At 40.8% G+C, this 8,049-nt stretch overlaps 1 long non-coding RNA gene across 1 annotated transcript; it reads left to right on the forward strand.

Moving 5' to 3' along the window:
* The first annotated feature begins 2,520 nt into the window (after positions 1–2,520).
* LOC143267192 (uncharacterized) lies at positions 2,521–7,754 on the forward strand. The gene is made up of 3 exons (XR_013042108.1): positions 2,521–2,929; positions 3,504–3,574; positions 7,326–7,754. It is a non-coding gene; the product is annotated as an uncharacterized LOC143267192 (long non-coding RNA).
* Positions 7,755–8,049: the final 295 nt, after the last annotated feature.

Consider the following 8,049-nt stretch of genomic DNA (forward strand, 5'->3'; position numbering starts at 1 on the left):
GCTATCCTCAGATTTTCAAAATGTGTTCATCGTGATGAGTGACAAAACAGGAAACAAACAGGGGGCTGAGACACAGAGTGGTGTGTGCTCATGGCAAAGCGTTCCTGTAATGACTTCTCCGTGGAGGTGACATTTCTAGTGACGCCAAAGAATGAAAGTGGATCAACTATGTACTGAGCAGGAGCGATGTGAAGAAGCAAGAAGAAAGACCTCAGCAATCATCGACGAAAACCTCCGACAGAAAATGCAGCTTTTGAATAATTGGTAGAAGAAAGTTGGATCATAGCCATTCTGACAGGCTTAAGGTGGTATCTCAGAGTTGTTTTGATTTGCATTTCCCTGATGATTAGGGATGTTGAGCAATTCCTTAAATGTCTTTCAGCCATTTGAGTTTCCTCTGTTGAGAATTCTCTGTTTAGTTCTATAGCCCATTTCTTAATTGGACTGTTGGTCATTTTGATGTCTAATTTCTTGAGTTCCTTATATATTCTGGATATCAGTCCTCTGTCAGATGTGGGGTTGGTGAAGATCTTTTCCCATTCTGTAGGCTGTCGCTTTGCTTTGTTGACCGTATCCTTTGCTCTACAAAAGCTTCTCAGTTTCAAGAGGTCCCATTGATTGATTTTTTTCTCTCAGTGTCTGTGCTACTGGTGTTATATTTAGGAAGTGATCTCCTATGCCAATGCATTCAAGACTACTTCCTACTTTCTCTTCTAGCAGGTTCAGAGTAGCTGGATTTATGTTGAGGTCCTTGATCCACTTGGACTTAAGTTTTGTGCACAGTGACAGATATGGATCTATTTGCAGCCTTCTACACATTGATATCCAGTTATGCCAGCACCATTTGTTGAAGATGCTTTCTTTTTTCCATTGTACACTTTTGGCTTCTTTGTCAAAAATTATATGTTCATAGGTGTGCAGATTAATGTCAGGGTCTTCAATTTGATTCCATTGGTCCACATGTCAGTTTTTATGCCAATACCAAGCTGTTTTTATTACTGTAGCTCTATAGTAGAGCTTGAAGTCAGGGATCGTGATGCCTCCAGAGGTTGTTTTATTGTACAGGATTCTTTTGGCTATCCTGGTTTTTTTTTTTTTTTTTTTTTTTTTCCTTATGAAGTTGAGTATTACTCTTTCCAGGTCTGTGAAGAATTGTGTTGGTATTTTGATGGGGATTGCATTGAATCTGTAGATTGCTTTTGGTAAAATTGCCATTTTTACTATGTTGGTCCTGCCTATCCATGAGCATGGGAGATCTTTCCATTTTCTGACATCTTCGTTGGCTGTTTGAAACTTGGGGCTTATGCAGGGACGCTTGGCTCAGTCTGGGAGGAGGGAACTGGACCTGCCTGGACTGAGTCTACCAGGTTTATCTCAGTCCTCAGGGGAGGCTTTGCCCTGGAGGAGGTGGGAATGGGAGGTGGTCTGGGGGGAGGGAGAGGGGGGTAGAAGGGGGAGAACAAGGGAATCTGTGGCTGTTATGTAGAACTGAATGGTATTGTAAAATAAAATAAAAGGGAAAAAAGAAGAAAATATCTCAGTTTAAGAAGGGATGGATAATAATGAAACAGGTGGAAGCTGAAGATACATTTAAAAAAAAAAGAAAGAAAGTTGGAGACTGGCGGAGTCTTTTTGCTGCCCACAGAAACCCAGTCTCCTCTTTTAGAATCCTAGAATGTAGTCAGGTCACGCCCAACTACCTTATTCTTTCCAGTCTCTCTGTCAGGCCAGCGCTTCGAGGTGGCTGGGCCATCCCTGTGTGCTCTCCTTCTTTTCCCCTTCCTTCCCATTTCCCACTGGCTGCATCTTCTTTGTGGCAGTGACTCAGCTTTGGTCACTCATTTGAGAAAACCACTGTAGGATACTTGTTCCCGTTGTCCCAGAGCAGCCGTGAGCATCATCCAGAAACATGTTAGAAGGGTAGACTTGTGAGCCCTCACCCACACCTGCTGACCCAGAAACTCGGAGGGTGCCGCCTAGCAATAAGCATGTGGTGTTTTAACAAGTCCTACGGGTGATTCTGATGCATGTGCAAGAGGAAAAACCATCTTACCAGAGGGGAGATCATGAAAGAAATAGAGTACTTGAATGTTCATGCGGAACAAAATTGGATCTGTGAATGTGGCGCTTAGAAGAAAGGATAGATCTCTTAGACTTTCTTATATGACCCGAGGTACAAATTATTTTGTTTATTGAAATGATAGCTGTAGCAATGGGTAAAGTAAGCTAAGAAGAGAGACTGAGACAGGAAAGATGACATAGGATTGAGGTCCAGATAACTACCATTTGTCAGTGGTTCTCAACCTTCCTAATGCTGTGACCCTTTAACACTCCTCTCCCCTCCCCCACTCTCATTGTTCTGCCAGTTACCATCTTCTTACGTCTGTGCCTATGTGATAAAATGAAGTGAGGTGACTGCCATGTCCCAGTGGGTATGTTGTGACTGTAGCATTAAGTCACTATCGTGACAGTGACTTGAACTTAACTACTGCTGACCCTGGCAGTTGACCTGATAACCATGATATTTACAGTGATGGGTTGGGTAATATACTTATATACATAGATATGGGATAAAGGGGTAGTTCTGGTCCCAGATGGAACAGTGTGAAATGTCATCATGCTACTCAGCATGGAGCACACTTTACAATTTATGAATTATTTCTGGAAACTTTCATGGACTATGTTTGAGCTGCTGTTGACTGTGGTGACCGAGGACAACTTTATTCCTGGGAGCTGAATTATGACCATGGAGGATCCTCGAGGACATTGTGATTGTTAAATCAGGACCATGCTGGTATTATCTCAAGAAGGATAAAGCAGCACTTTGGACACTAATGTGGGAGAATTACAGGAAGCACACTCCTTGATAACATGGTGAATTCCCTGAGAACATGGGTGAGACACCAAAACTACGAAACAAAACTTTCTGGTGTGTCAGTTAATAGATTTATTTGTTTAATCAGACAAATTTAGGATTTCTGTTGCTTGGAGCTGGAAACAGCTTATGTGATTCAGTGCTATATGAAGGCTGCTTCTATTTTTAATTGTGAGAGTCACTGATTTATTCCAAATTCTCAAAAAGATTGAAGTATTGTTCAGGAAGTGTTGAAAAGCACTTTTCTAATAAAATGGAATTAGCAATCATATAATCTCATAAGACAACAACAACAAAATGATTTTAGGAATAATAGATTAAGCATTTTTCTTATTTGAGAACAAATATATATTCCAATTAGTGTATATCTCTACAACTCAAGTCATATTCTAATGTGAAAAGCTCACTGCAACTAATTTTTTGAATTCTCATTTAGCATAAGTATGCAAATATTGAAAGTTTATATGTTATCCTTCTCTCAACCTTGAGTCTTTGTAGGAATTGAAATTAAATCTTTGGAAAGAACATCTTGAATATTAAATATGCAAAATACTCTAAACATAAAAACATAGTCACACAAAGTCAATGGTTTGGTTGGTTGATATATTGGTATCTTAATTTCATTGAGAAACTTGAATGATTAAAATACAGTGAAGCCTACTAGTCGGAATTGGTGTTATTCACCCCTGGAACACTGAGGTAAGAGAAGAATGTCAATTTAAAACCCGGGGACTTTGTATGTTAGCTCTATTCCTGGCATCCATTTTCTGGTTGCAGATACCTAATCTCCAACTTCCTTAGCACAGTGAAGAAAAATTGGTAACCTATAAAAGTCTTCTTTTTTTTTTTAATTTGAATTATCTTAAATTTCTAAAGTTAAAAATAACTATGGACACATTTTTATAAACATGCTGCATTTAACTCAATTTTGAATTCCAAATGGGTAATTGCTTCTAATTCATAACTTGGTCTCTTTTCAAACATTTCTATTTGGAATTATTTACTGGAAGCAGGTTGGAAGCTTCCACAGAGATGAGTTTTTAATTAAAATACCTGCATGCCATGCACTCAGAGGCACATTTAAGGAGAGGTGAAAATAGATTGTCACAATGAAGAAGGGAGACTTGTTTGTCTGGTAGTTAGAAACAGGATTACAATTAAGCACGATTCCTAAATCAGCAACACATTCGTTTAATAAACCACGAGATTAGTGTTGTTATTTTTATCAAAATGCCACTGTTGACATTTTTCACTTACACAGTATAGTTTGTGCTGCAACAGGATTAATATTGAAGTCTGAAGCTTGTGGAATTTGGTTTCTGCGGCGATCAGTGTCCTCTACGGCAGCATGCTTTGCTGATTCGGTGACAGACATCAACATGTGCAGACATGAGAACAGCAATGAATGAGGAAGGCTGATGAGATGACCTTGTTGATAAAGTACTTGCCATGCACACATGTGGACTTTAATTCAAATGCCAAGCAACCATGTAAAAAACAAAAACAAACAAAAAAAAAACAAAACAAAAACCAAGTGCAGGAGTGTATATCTGTGATCTCAGCACGGGAGTAGTCGACAGACAGATCCCTGGAACTCCCTGGCTAGCTACCCTAGCAGAAGTGGGGAGTCAATGAGAAAGACAACTACTGCTGTCAGCCTCTGGCCTTCACATGTACCTGCACACATGTGTGCACCAGCATGTATACATGAACATGAGTACACACACACACACACACACACACACACACACACACACACACACACAGAATAATGAATAAGGATTTTCTATGTTGTCTCCTCAACACACACACATATTTCCTTTGATCTATTCTTCTCATTTGTTCCTTTACCACCCTTGTCCCCAACGAGAGTTATATAATATATATGCCCGCATGACTTCTTAGTATGTGCTCCAGTGACTTTCCTGGTGCTGTGATAAAAGGTCTTAACAAAGGCAACTTAAAGAAGAAAGGGTTAATTTTGGCTTAAGGGTCCCTAGGGACAGAGTCCATCATGGCAGAAATGACATAACAGCAGGATCTGGAAGCTGACTGATCAAGGTTGTATCCCCACACAGGAAGCAGAGAGACACAACAGGAAGTAGGGCAAGGCTTTGTACCCACCACGAGCCCTCCCCCACCGCGATGTGCTTCCTTAAGCAAGGCTCTAGTTCCTGAAGGTTTTATAACTTCCCCCCAACAGAGCCACCAACTGGGGACCCAGTGTTCAAATACATGAGGCTGTGGGGGGCGTTTCTCGTTCAAACCGCCACAGTTCATTTACCGTCTTCTCTAATTTTAAAAGGCAGTGGTACTTAACCTTTGACTTGATAAATATGATTCAATTGAGTTACACCGCTGTTCTTCTAGAACTTAAAAAGTAAAATGCCAATATAAATATGTGTTAATTATCACCAGAACTGTTCATTTTTAACTATTAAATTTAAACAAAGAGCAATTGCTGTTTGTTCATGCAAAACAAACAGTGCCTGCTTAAGATCTTTTTGATTAATCTGCTTCCCTGTGTGCACATTGATGAGAAAATAATGCCTCAGGCTCAGCACACACAGCCATGAACTAAAAAAAAAAAAAAAAAAAGCATCGCTGTTCTAGGCTGCTCATAGGCCTTTCCCCGAAGAAGAGCTTCAGTGGTAAATAAGACAGGATCAACTTGGGGGAAGGAAGTCAAGCTTTGAGGCCCAGGCCAGTGCATTGAAGGCTTGGCAGATACAGCCCAGTTCAACAACAAACACTGGGAACAAAAGGGGACTTCACTGCTGGGGACAGTGGCTGTTAGGTGGATGTAGAGGAATTTGCATGGAAGGTAACAGTTGCCAGATCATACCAGAAATTACATTTGAAACAGGGTATCAAGGGGGAAATGTTTTTAACCACGACTAGTTGAAAATTAGAAGCAGTTATCTGGGGCTGTGCTCTGCAACAGAGGTCACCTGCCAGGGCTTTAAGGCTTGGGAGAGGAAGCTGTATCAAGACAGAGGCTTGTTTTAGACACCCTCTTCCTCATCTTGTTCTATAAACATGTTCACTTGAAATAGGGATCTATAGACAATTTCAAAATGTGAAAATCGCTTGGATTTCTTGCTGAAACTAGCATAGGGATGGAACTGGGTGTTCAGAACATGATATAAAGAAAAATGCCTTCCCAGATTATTGTGGGAAACCACAGGGACAGTCTCAGGTAAGCTCAGGATGGGATGGGAATGTCTATTAGATCTGGGGTGGGAGGTGGTATGAAGTTCCAGGAGATAAATAGTCCGTACTAGAGAAAGGAACTGAAAATATTTTGGTGTATTTGGGGCACTGGGTAGGTCTTATACATTGCCAGTGCTACCAGATCAAGGAAGGGCAGGAGGTGGAATCAACCTCCTGGGAGCAGGCCTGGTGGGAAAAAGGTGATAGGAGAAATAGAGTTGCTGGTAGGAAACACTGGCTGAGGTCCCTCAGGGAACCAAGGTCCTGAGCATTATGGATAATGAGACACTGGGCGTATTTAGTCTCTATGTGGGGAAGTTTGCTTCGGGGGGGAAAATGTCCTAAAGACCCAGACACCACAGCTTCTGGTGGAGTTATTTAAGATGTCTTCCTGAATGGATTCACTCAGCAACTCCATCTCAAGTTTGAATATTTCACACTTGTTTTAGTTTTGCTTTCTGTTGCTGTGATAAACATCACCTGGGGAGTAAAGGGCTTATACAGTCAATGCAGAAACTCAAGCAGATACTAAAGCAGAAACTGTAGAGGAACCCTGCTTACTGTTTTGTTTCCTGGCTCAATCTCAAAGTCTTCCTTTCAGTTAGTTTTCTTATATAGCCCAGGCCCATCTACCAAGAGATGGTGCTGCTCACAGTGAGCAGTGTACGTGGATGTCTCCCTGTCCTGGCAGCCACTTCCAAATTACCACACAGAGGCTTATATTAATCATAAATCCTTGGCCAATAGCTCAGGCTTATTGCTAACTAGTGCTTACATTTTAAGTTAACCCACATTCCTTATTTACTCTCTACCACATGGCAGTAATTTTATTAGCATGGCACATTCATCTCCTGCTCCCTCTGTGTCTGTCTGGTGACCTGACTCTGCCCTTCTCCTTCCCACCATCCTTAGTTTGGTTGCCCCACCTATACTTCCTGCCTGGCTACTGGCCAGTCAGCATTTTATTAAGCCAATTCAAGTGACAAATCTTTACAGTGCACGAGAGGATTGTTCCACAACAGAGCAGTGTCCTCTCATGTCAATCATCAGTCAAGACAATCTCTCACAGACATGACCAGAATTTGACTGAGGCAGTTCTTCAAGTAAGGTTCCTTCCTCCAAGGTGACACTAAGTTGTGTCAAGGTGACAATTAAACTATCACAACACTTTTCTTGAATCCTTAGATAAGAAAGTTAGTATGTTGACTCATTATCTTCTCATTCAATTTTGAAACAGGACAGAGTAACCTGCAGATGAACGGACCATTGAGACCATTGGAAAGAGAGCTAAGATGGAAAAGGAATTAATAACAACATGGACAGAGTTTAATTCTTAAAGGGAGAAGAATGAATGGATGAATGAATGAATGAATGAATGAATGAATGAACAATAACATTACAGAACAAATCAAGACAGTATACAACCATGACCATCATCTGGCAGTAAGTGAATAAAAGGAGGGCTTTGTTAAATAGTTATTCCTATAGCAAATATATGTCAAACCAGGCTTAGTGGTGCATGCCTATAACCCTAGTACTTGGAAGGTAAAGGCAGGAGGATTCAAAGAAACATGGACTACACAGAAAGTTCCATGCTAACCTGGGCTACATAGCAAGACTTTAGGACAAAAAACTATATATAAATGAACGAAGTCAAAGCAAAGAAATGGACACATGCTGAGAAAGTGCTTTAGAAAGGGTGCTGAGTCAGAGATGAGCTTCAAGAAGTTCCCTGGATGATAAACACATGAGTTAAGAAAAAAAGCTAGGCTGGGTGGTAGTGGTACTCACCTTTAATCCCAGCACTCGGGAGGCAGAGGCAGACGAATCTCTATGAGTTTGAGGCCAGCCTGGTCTACAGAGGGAGATCCAGGAAAGGCGCAAAGCTACACAGAGAAACCCTGTCTCAAAAAACCAAAAAAAAAAAAAAAAGAAAGAAAGAAAGAAAGCAAAGAAGAAAG

This window comes from Peromyscus maniculatus, chromosome 9 (genome assembly GCF_049852395.1).
Source record: "Peromyscus maniculatus bairdii isolate BWxNUB_F1_BW_parent chromosome 9, HU_Pman_BW_mat_3.1, whole genome shotgun sequence".
Taxonomy (NCBI): Eukaryota; Metazoa; Chordata; class Mammalia; order Rodentia; family Cricetidae; genus Peromyscus; species Peromyscus maniculatus.